Genomic DNA, 8,478 nt, shown 5'->3' with positions numbered 1-8,478 from the left:
ACGGTACTTGCCTTGCACATGGCTAACATATGTTTGAGTCTCAGCATCTCATATATTCTTCCATGTACTGTGAGGAGTAATTCTTGAGTGTAGAATCAGAAGTAAGCACAGAGCATCACTGAATATGCTCTCCAAAATATAATAAAATCCTTAATATGAAAATTAATTTTTAAGTTTTGTGCTTAGATTTTTAATTCAATATTTGCATGTATATGTTTATTTATTCTTTCTTTTTTAAAAAAAATATGGAACACTTCACAAATTTGCATGTCATCCTTGTGCAGGGGCCATGCTAATATCTGTATCATTCCAATTTTAGTATATGTGCTGCCAAAGTGAGCAGTATATGTATATGTTTATATAAATTATTTCAGTAAAAATTCTGTCCACAAGTACACATATAATCATGTAACATACATCTCAAAGGGTGACTTTACCATTCACAAAATCATAGGCACACAATGAGTTATAAATCTATTTTAAACTTTATATTTACATTTTTCTTAAGACAGATTTGGATTCTGAATTTTATACAATTGTTCATGCCTTAACTATTTTTTAAAATCCCAATTAAAAAAGCAATTACAGTAATATAGTAGTGATTTCAAATTCATAAAGGTAAAGAGAAGAAAGAAAACTCAACTGCTCTGGTGAAAGTTAAAAAAAAGAAAAAGATAAAAATGAGATGCTTTGATAATAAAAAACTCAAATAAGATGCCAGGATTAAAACCATTTGATTAATATCTTTACGTCAATTTTCAGAATAAATGTAATAGATATAAAATTCTCTCTTGAGACAGAAACTCTCATACTTTTAAGTCAAAGGAAAAATTATAAATAAACTATACATTTATTAATGGGTTTATTAAGTGGGTTGTTCACTTCGTCTATATTTTCGCCAACTCTCAGGGTCACAGAATTCATTATTTTTTGAAGAATGTGTGTCAAATAACATGACAGTATAAGAAATGGAAAAAGCAAACAGTCTGAGAGGCCAGAAAGATAATTAAAAAACTGGACTTATATGCATCTAACCAGTTTGATTTCTGGCACTATGTAACTGCCAGGAATGACCCCTTAGCAAAGAGTCAGATATAGTCCCTAAACATTGTTAGGTATAACTCAAAGCCCCCAAACAAAAAAGCAACCATAAAAGAAAAAAAACATTTTGTAAAGGTCAATTGAAAACTAAATGATAATTTTCAGGAAAATTTAAATAGAATGAAATACCACCTCACTAAGGCCACAAACAAGTATTGCTGGAGACATAGTGTAAAACAAACAAACAAAAAACTTTTATTCATTGTTAGTGGAAAGATAGTCTGGTAAAGCCTCTAAGGAAAGTAGTACAGAGAATCCAACCATTGGAAATACAACTATCATATGACACAGTAATTTTACTCTTGCTGAGGATTTAACTCAGGAGTGTAAGGTAAGCACCATGCTCACAACTAAATGCTTTGGCCTGTGTATAATCCACTGGAGTTTCAGCTTTGGCACCACATAAAGTTTCCTGAGTCTTGCCATTGGGATCCTTGAGCAGTCAGAAATAAACCTTAAGCACACCTTGGTATATCCTCCAAAGATGACAAAATATAGTGACAGCGGACGAAATAAATTTCAAGATTGGAAACACTAAAATAAAAAAAAACAAATAAAATTGATAGTGGAAATAATTTACCACTTTGTACTTAATAACAATATTATTTCTAAATATGTAATGCATAAGCTGTTCTACATACAAAGAGCGGTTTACAAACTTTTCATGGTAATTGTAGATTTTTGATAGTCCTTACAAAATGACAAATTAAATGGTCCTCAACTACAAAACAATATAGGGAAACTGAATAATACATTGATTCAACTCAATTATAGATGTATGTACTGAATAGTGTGTCTGATATTTTTTCCACTACCACAGAACATTTGTAAAATTTAGCCAGTAATTTATCCACAAAAACAATAGCTCTCTGAACCCAATAACAAGTTGTCAGTAGAAAAACAGATCAGAGTGCAATAAAACTATAAATTAGCTGCCAAAGGACAGAAACACACATGTACATGCACACAAACTCATAATATCTACTAAAGACTTCAAAAATATCTACAATTTTGCTTGAAAAATAGTAAGCGGAAATAACATATTATAGAAATACAATGAGAATGCTACAAACCTTGTCATATTACTTAGTGCATGTAATCAAATATTAGTCTCTTTAAGTTAATTTTTTTAATTTAAATACTCTTAGTGTCTGTCTTTTTCTTTCTTGCTCTTTAAAATTTGTTTGTATTTGGGGTAAAGTTCAGGGGCTATCTCTGAGTTTATGTTTGTGGGGTTAGGGGTGTGTGTTGCTCATGGTGGTACATAGGGGACTATGTGGTAGCAGAGAGTGTCTCTGAGCCTTCAAAATGCAAAGCTTGTGTTTGCTTTTACTGAGTTATCTCAAAGTTTTTTTGAGTTATCTCAGTAGCCTCTTTATACATTTCAGTTAGAAAACTCAAAAGTCTCCTGTTCTCAATTTTTAAATTAGTTATTGTTGAAGTCACACTCAGAGTTGCTCAGGAATGACTAGGTGTTTTTCTGGAGGTTAATGGGGACTTGTTATGTTGGGTATGAAGCCTAGGATTTGATACACGCAGTCACATTCACAGGCCTTTAAAAATACTGACACTTTGATTTATAATAGTATTGATAATAATATTATAGGCATAAATTGTTGCTCTTCCATAATCATCACCAGAATATCAGTATCTCTCCACTAGCTACATGGCTCCTCTCTTAACAAACTCATTTCAATAGGTCAGTGTTATTATTGGCCATTTTTGTTCCTTTACTGTGTTTCTTTATTTTTCATTTATAAAAGAGAATATTCAGTATTTGTCCTCTCTTTGACTCACTTCACTTAGCACAATATCTTCCAGTTCAATCAATGTGGCATTTGCATAATTTAGTATTTTTGTAGATGCTTTATTATTCCATTATGTATATATACCACTGTCTTTTTATCCACTGGTTTGTTCCAAGGACTTAGCACCACACATTTTAAAAATAATTTTCAAATAATTGGGCATTAAAGAAAAATGTTGTGTAAAATATAGGTAAGCTTTATCAATTAAAATTATCAAATAAAAATATACATCTAATTTTAAAACCCTTAAATATATAATATTAAAATAAGAAAAGAGATAGTCAGAGCAATAGCATAGAGGGTAGGTCATTGGTCTTCCACTTGATTGACCCAGGTTCGTTCCCCAACATCCCATAGTGGTCTCCTGAACAGCAAGGAGTGATTTCTGAGCACAGACCCAGGATAACCTCTGTGAACTGCTAGGTCTAGTCAAAAAAACAAAACAAACAAACAAACAAAACCAAAAAAAGAAAAGAAAAATAAAAGAAAGAAGAAGGAAGGAAGGAAGGAAGGAAAGGAGAAGGAAGGAATGAAAGAAAGAAAAGAAAGAAAGAAAGAAGAAAGAAAGAAAGAGAAAGAAAGAAAGAGAGAAAGAAAGAAAGAGAGAAAGAGAGAAAGAAAGAAAGAAAGAAGAAAGAAAGAGAAAGGAAGAAAGGAGAGAGAGAAAGGAAGAAAGGAAGGAGAGAAAGAAAGAAAGACAGAAAGAAAGAAAGAAAGAAAGAAAGAAAGAAAGAAAGAAAGAAAGAAAGAAAGAAATCGAAGAAAGAAAGAAAGAAAGAAAGAAAGAAAGAAGAAAGAAATGAAAGAAAGAAAGAAAGAAAGAAAGAAAGAAAGAAAGAAAGAAAGAAAGAAAGAAAGAAAGAAAGAAAGAAAGAAAGAAAGAAAGAAAGAAAGAAAGAAAGAAAGAAATGAGGGTCATATGTACAGGTACGTCCTTCACACAGCAGAACAGCACCGTATACAATCCCCTGAGCCCTGCTAGGAGTGATTTCTGAGTACAGAGCCAGGATGGGCCAATGTTGTTGAGTTTTTTGTTTTTTTGTTTTTGTTTTGGGCCACACCCAGAGGTGCTCAAAGGTTACTTTTAGGCTCTGAGCTCAGGAATCATTCCTGACTTGCTCCATTCCCAGTTGGCCATTCCATTGGACCATATGAAGTGCCGGGACACAAAGAATCTCCAAGGAATGGGAGAAATTATTTACTCAACACCCATCTGACAAGGGGTAACATCCAGTATATACAAGGCACCAGTAGAACAAACAAAATTGTAAATTTTTTTTTGTTTTGCTTTGTTTTGTTTTGGTTTTGGTTTTAAGGCCACACCTAGAGATGCTCAGGGGTTACTCCAGCTCTGCAGTCAGAAATTACTCCTGTTTTGGCTCATAGGACCATTTGGTAATGCCCAGGATCAAAACCGCAGTCAATGGCATTGCAAACGTAAATGTCTACCTGCTGTGCTATTGCCCTGGTCTCAATTGTAATTCTTAAATCCAAGGAAAAAAATTTTTTTTTAAAAAATCTACACAGGGGCCCGAGAGATAGCACAGGCGCATTTGCCGCTTGCAAGCAGCCGATCCAGAAACCAAAGGTGGGTTGGTTCGAATCCCAGTGTTCCATAATGGTCCCCCGTGCCTGCCAGGAGCTATTTCTGAGCAGACAGCCAGGAGTAACCCCTGAGCACCGCCAGGTGTGACCCAAAAACCAAAAACAACAACAACAACAACAACAACAAAATCTACACAGACATTGAATACCCATTTTTGACTTAAAAAAAAAAAGCAAAATAAAACAAATTTGAATTATTAGTAATCCATTGACTTAGAAAAATACTTTTTTTTCCATATCAGAGTATCTCTAGAAAATTATGACCAAATCATACTAATGAAATACGAAAAGAAGTTCTTTTTTCTTTTTTTGATATTGGGTCTCACCCGGCTCTATGCTGAGAAATTGCACCTGGCAGGCTTGGGGGACCATATGGGATGCTGGGATTCGAACCACTATCCTTCTGCATGCTAGGCAAACACCCTTTACATGCTATCTCTCATGCTTCCTGAAATATGAAAAGAACTTCTACTAAGGGCCAGGAACTTGAAAAGGAAAATACTGCCTTTTTCAGTGATACAATTAAGTATGGCACTGATATCTAAGAGCCTTTGAAATGATTCAAGAAATAATGAAACATATTAGAAAAGTTGAAACAGAATTGGTCTTTATTTTTGCAAATGCAAATTAAAACTAAAAATATCTTCTAAGAATGAACAGAACTTATTAGAATTCAATAGGAAACAGGAAAAGGGAAACACAAAAATCAATACATTTTGCACATGTCAATATCATCTTGATAGTTTGGATGCAGTCAATTTTCGTGAACATTGAATTGATGAAGATTTAAATTTAATTTGCTTCTAAGGAAGTCTGGTGGAAGAATGCATTGGTTTTGGTTTATTCTGTGATGCAGCAATGTTTTCAAGGACACAAACACTTCCCATCTTTCTGCCTTATCATTTCAGCTTGAAACTTGAGATTAAGTAGTTATATTCCGTTTGCACACACACACAACATAGATATATTAAAAGAAAACTAACACACTAGAAGTTATTGGGGTTGGAGGGGTTATAAGTGTGGGTATGAAAGAATTTCCTAAAATGACATAAAATCCAGAAGATTGGCTGGTTAATTTTTTTATAATAAATTTCATAGATGAATTTAAAAGACAAATGACAGACATTTTTTGTTCCTAATCTTTGTTGCAAACAAAAGGTATTTTGCAACAAATAGTAGAAAAGATAAATGCTATTTGCAAAGAGCTTTGCTATTTAGTTTTTACATTAATTGAAGAAACTACAATACTGGGCATAATGATAACACAGGAGTTAGAGCACTTGCCTTGCATGCAGCTAAATCTGTACCATTCCTAATACTTCTAGTAGTGAACACTCAGCACTGCTGAGTGTGGCCCCAAACTGTCCCTTTCAAAAAAAAGAAAAACAAAAACAAAAACTCAAACAAAGAAAGAAAAGCTAAAACTTTAATGAACATGAACTATCAAAACAAGCAATTCAATGAAACACACAAACTGAGCAAAACACATTTATTTATTTGTTTGTTTGTTTGTTTGTTTTTGGGCTACACCGAGAGTTACTCAGGGGTTACTTTGTCTATGCATTCCGAAATCACTCCTGGCTTGGGGGATCATATGGGACGCTGGGGAATCGAACAGTGGTCTGTCCTAGGTTAGCTGTGTGCAAGTCAAATGCCCTACCACTGCACCACCACTCCAGCCCCATCAAAACACATTTAGAGCAAAATATATCTCTAATAACAATGGTGGTTAGAATTATAATGTTGCCAAAAAAGTTCATCCTCCAGGTTGTCACTTATATATATAATTTATATATGCCATATGTAATTTATATATGTTATATATAAAAATATATAAAATTTCCTCTTTAAACCCTCATTTTGAAGTTGATATTGTTGCAATAACAGTGGGGTGGCATGTGGGGCTGGTCATATCAAAACTGGAGATAGTGCTTGCATATTTATTTATTTAGGGGTGAGTTGTATTTGTGGCTATATAGGGCCTTCTGGGTGACTAGTTCTGCCTCTGGGGTCAAAAGAGATCCTTGGCTGGACTCTATGTAGTACTGGAAATTTTTTTTAGTTGAGCTCATTCTATGAAATCATAATTCACCATTATTATGTCACAATGAACATTAGGATGCACACTGCTATGAGGTCATTATGTTTGTGACATTTTATGCACCCATCTATGAGGTCATAACTCATGGTTGTGATGTCACAGAATCCTTTATGTTGCACCGCCATCATGAGTTCATATTTTATGATTGCGACATCACAATGGACATTATGATGCACACCACTCTGAGGTAATAATTCAAGTTTGTGCCATCACAATAGACATTATGAGGTGGGCCACTACGTTGCCATGATTCATGACTGTGACTTCACAATGGTCATTATGATGTATTCTGCTATGAGGTCATAATTAAGCATTGTAATAACGTCATAATAAACTTTATGATGTACACCACTATGAGGACATAATTAGTGATTGTGGCATTACAATGACATTTTTATGCATACCTCTATGGGTGTGATGTCACAGAATTCTTTATGATGTGCCACCACTATAAAGTCATATTTCATGATTGTGATGTCAAAATGCACATCATGATGCACTCCACTCTGTGGTCAGAATTCACGATTCTGATGTTACTGTGTACTTTATGTTGAGGCACCACTATAAGGTCATCATTCATGATTGCGACTCCACAATAGGTATTATGATGCATACCACTACAAGTCGTAATTGATATTTGTGACCACACAGAATCCATTTTATGGACCCATGCTATCGGGTCATATTTCACTATTGTGATGTCATAACAGATATTATTATGCACACCACTATGATGCCATAATTTACAATCATGAAGTTACAGAGTAATTTATGACACACCACTACTATGAGGTCATATTTCTTGATTGTGGCATCAGAATGGACATGTTGATGTTAACTTCTATGAGGTCATTCTTTATGGATGTGTTGGCACAGAATCACCATGATGAGGTCATATTTTGTGGTTGTGACATCACAATGAACACTATGATGCGCCCCCTCTATGATGTCATAATTGTGGATTTTGACATCACAGAGAACAGTATTATTCCACCACAATGAGATCATAATCTAAGTTTCTGACCTCACAATAGACATGATGCACACTGCTATGAGGACATGATTAGTGATTGCGGCATCACAATGGACATTTTGATGTGTATCTCTATGAGGTCATAATTCAAATTTGTGGACATCACTATAGACATTATGATGCACACTACTACAAGAGCATATTTCAGTATTGTGATTTCACAATGTATTTTCCTATGTTTAACCACTATGAGGACATAATTAATAATTGTGGCAGGTACTGGGATTTCTAACCAGAGTCAGCAGGATGTAGAGCAAGCACCTTACCCTCTGTACTCTCTCCAGACCCAACTTCCACAGTTTTAGCTGTGTTCAGAGAGGTTCATGCTCCTTTAGATGCAGTGGTTGAAAACATGCTTGCATGGTTGAGCACTCTTAATTGAAGGACATAAGGATTGGTGATGGTGACCAGAGATTGCTGCAGGCCTCACATACATTCTCAAAAGTGGTCACACTTTTTGTCTTTTGGACTACCTCCGGTGACATTCAGTGGCTACTCCTGGCTTGGTGCTCAGAAATAACTCCTGGCAGGCTTGGGGGACCAGGTAGAATACCAAGGCTTAAACTCTGGTCTGGCCTGTGCAAGGCAAACACCCTCCATGCTGTACTATTGCTTCAGCCCTAACTGGTCACACTTTCTGGCTGTTTGTACATGTTTTAGGTACCGTGTTCATTGGGGATTCTACCTCCACTTTTTTGTGTTTATGAATCATGCTCATAGGTACAGACTCCTCTTTTTTTATTATATATAATTTTTATTTTGACTATATTGGCTTACATATCTTTCAAAGTAGTATTTTAGGTACATATTAACATTGATTCAGGGGAATT

At 34.8% G+C, this 8,478-nt stretch overlaps 1 non-coding gene across 1 annotated transcript; it reads right to left on the bottom strand.

Annotated features, from left to right (window-relative positions):
• Nucleotides 1-239: 239 nt before the first annotated feature.
• LOC126027734 (U6 spliceosomal RNA) lies at nt 240-343 on the bottom strand. The gene has a single exon (XR_007502318.1). It is a non-coding gene; the product is annotated as a U6 spliceosomal RNA (small nuclear RNA).
• Nucleotides 344-8,478: the final 8,135 nt, after the last annotated feature.

The sequence above is a fragment of the Suncus etruscus genome, chromosome 1 (genome assembly GCF_024139225.1).
Source record: "Suncus etruscus isolate mSunEtr1 chromosome 1, mSunEtr1.pri.cur, whole genome shotgun sequence".
NCBI classification, from domain to species: Eukaryota; Metazoa; Chordata; class Mammalia; order Eulipotyphla; family Soricidae; genus Suncus; species Suncus etruscus.
The sequence above is the reverse complement of the archived record's forward strand: the minus strand, read 5'-3'. Positions and strand labels throughout refer to the sequence as shown.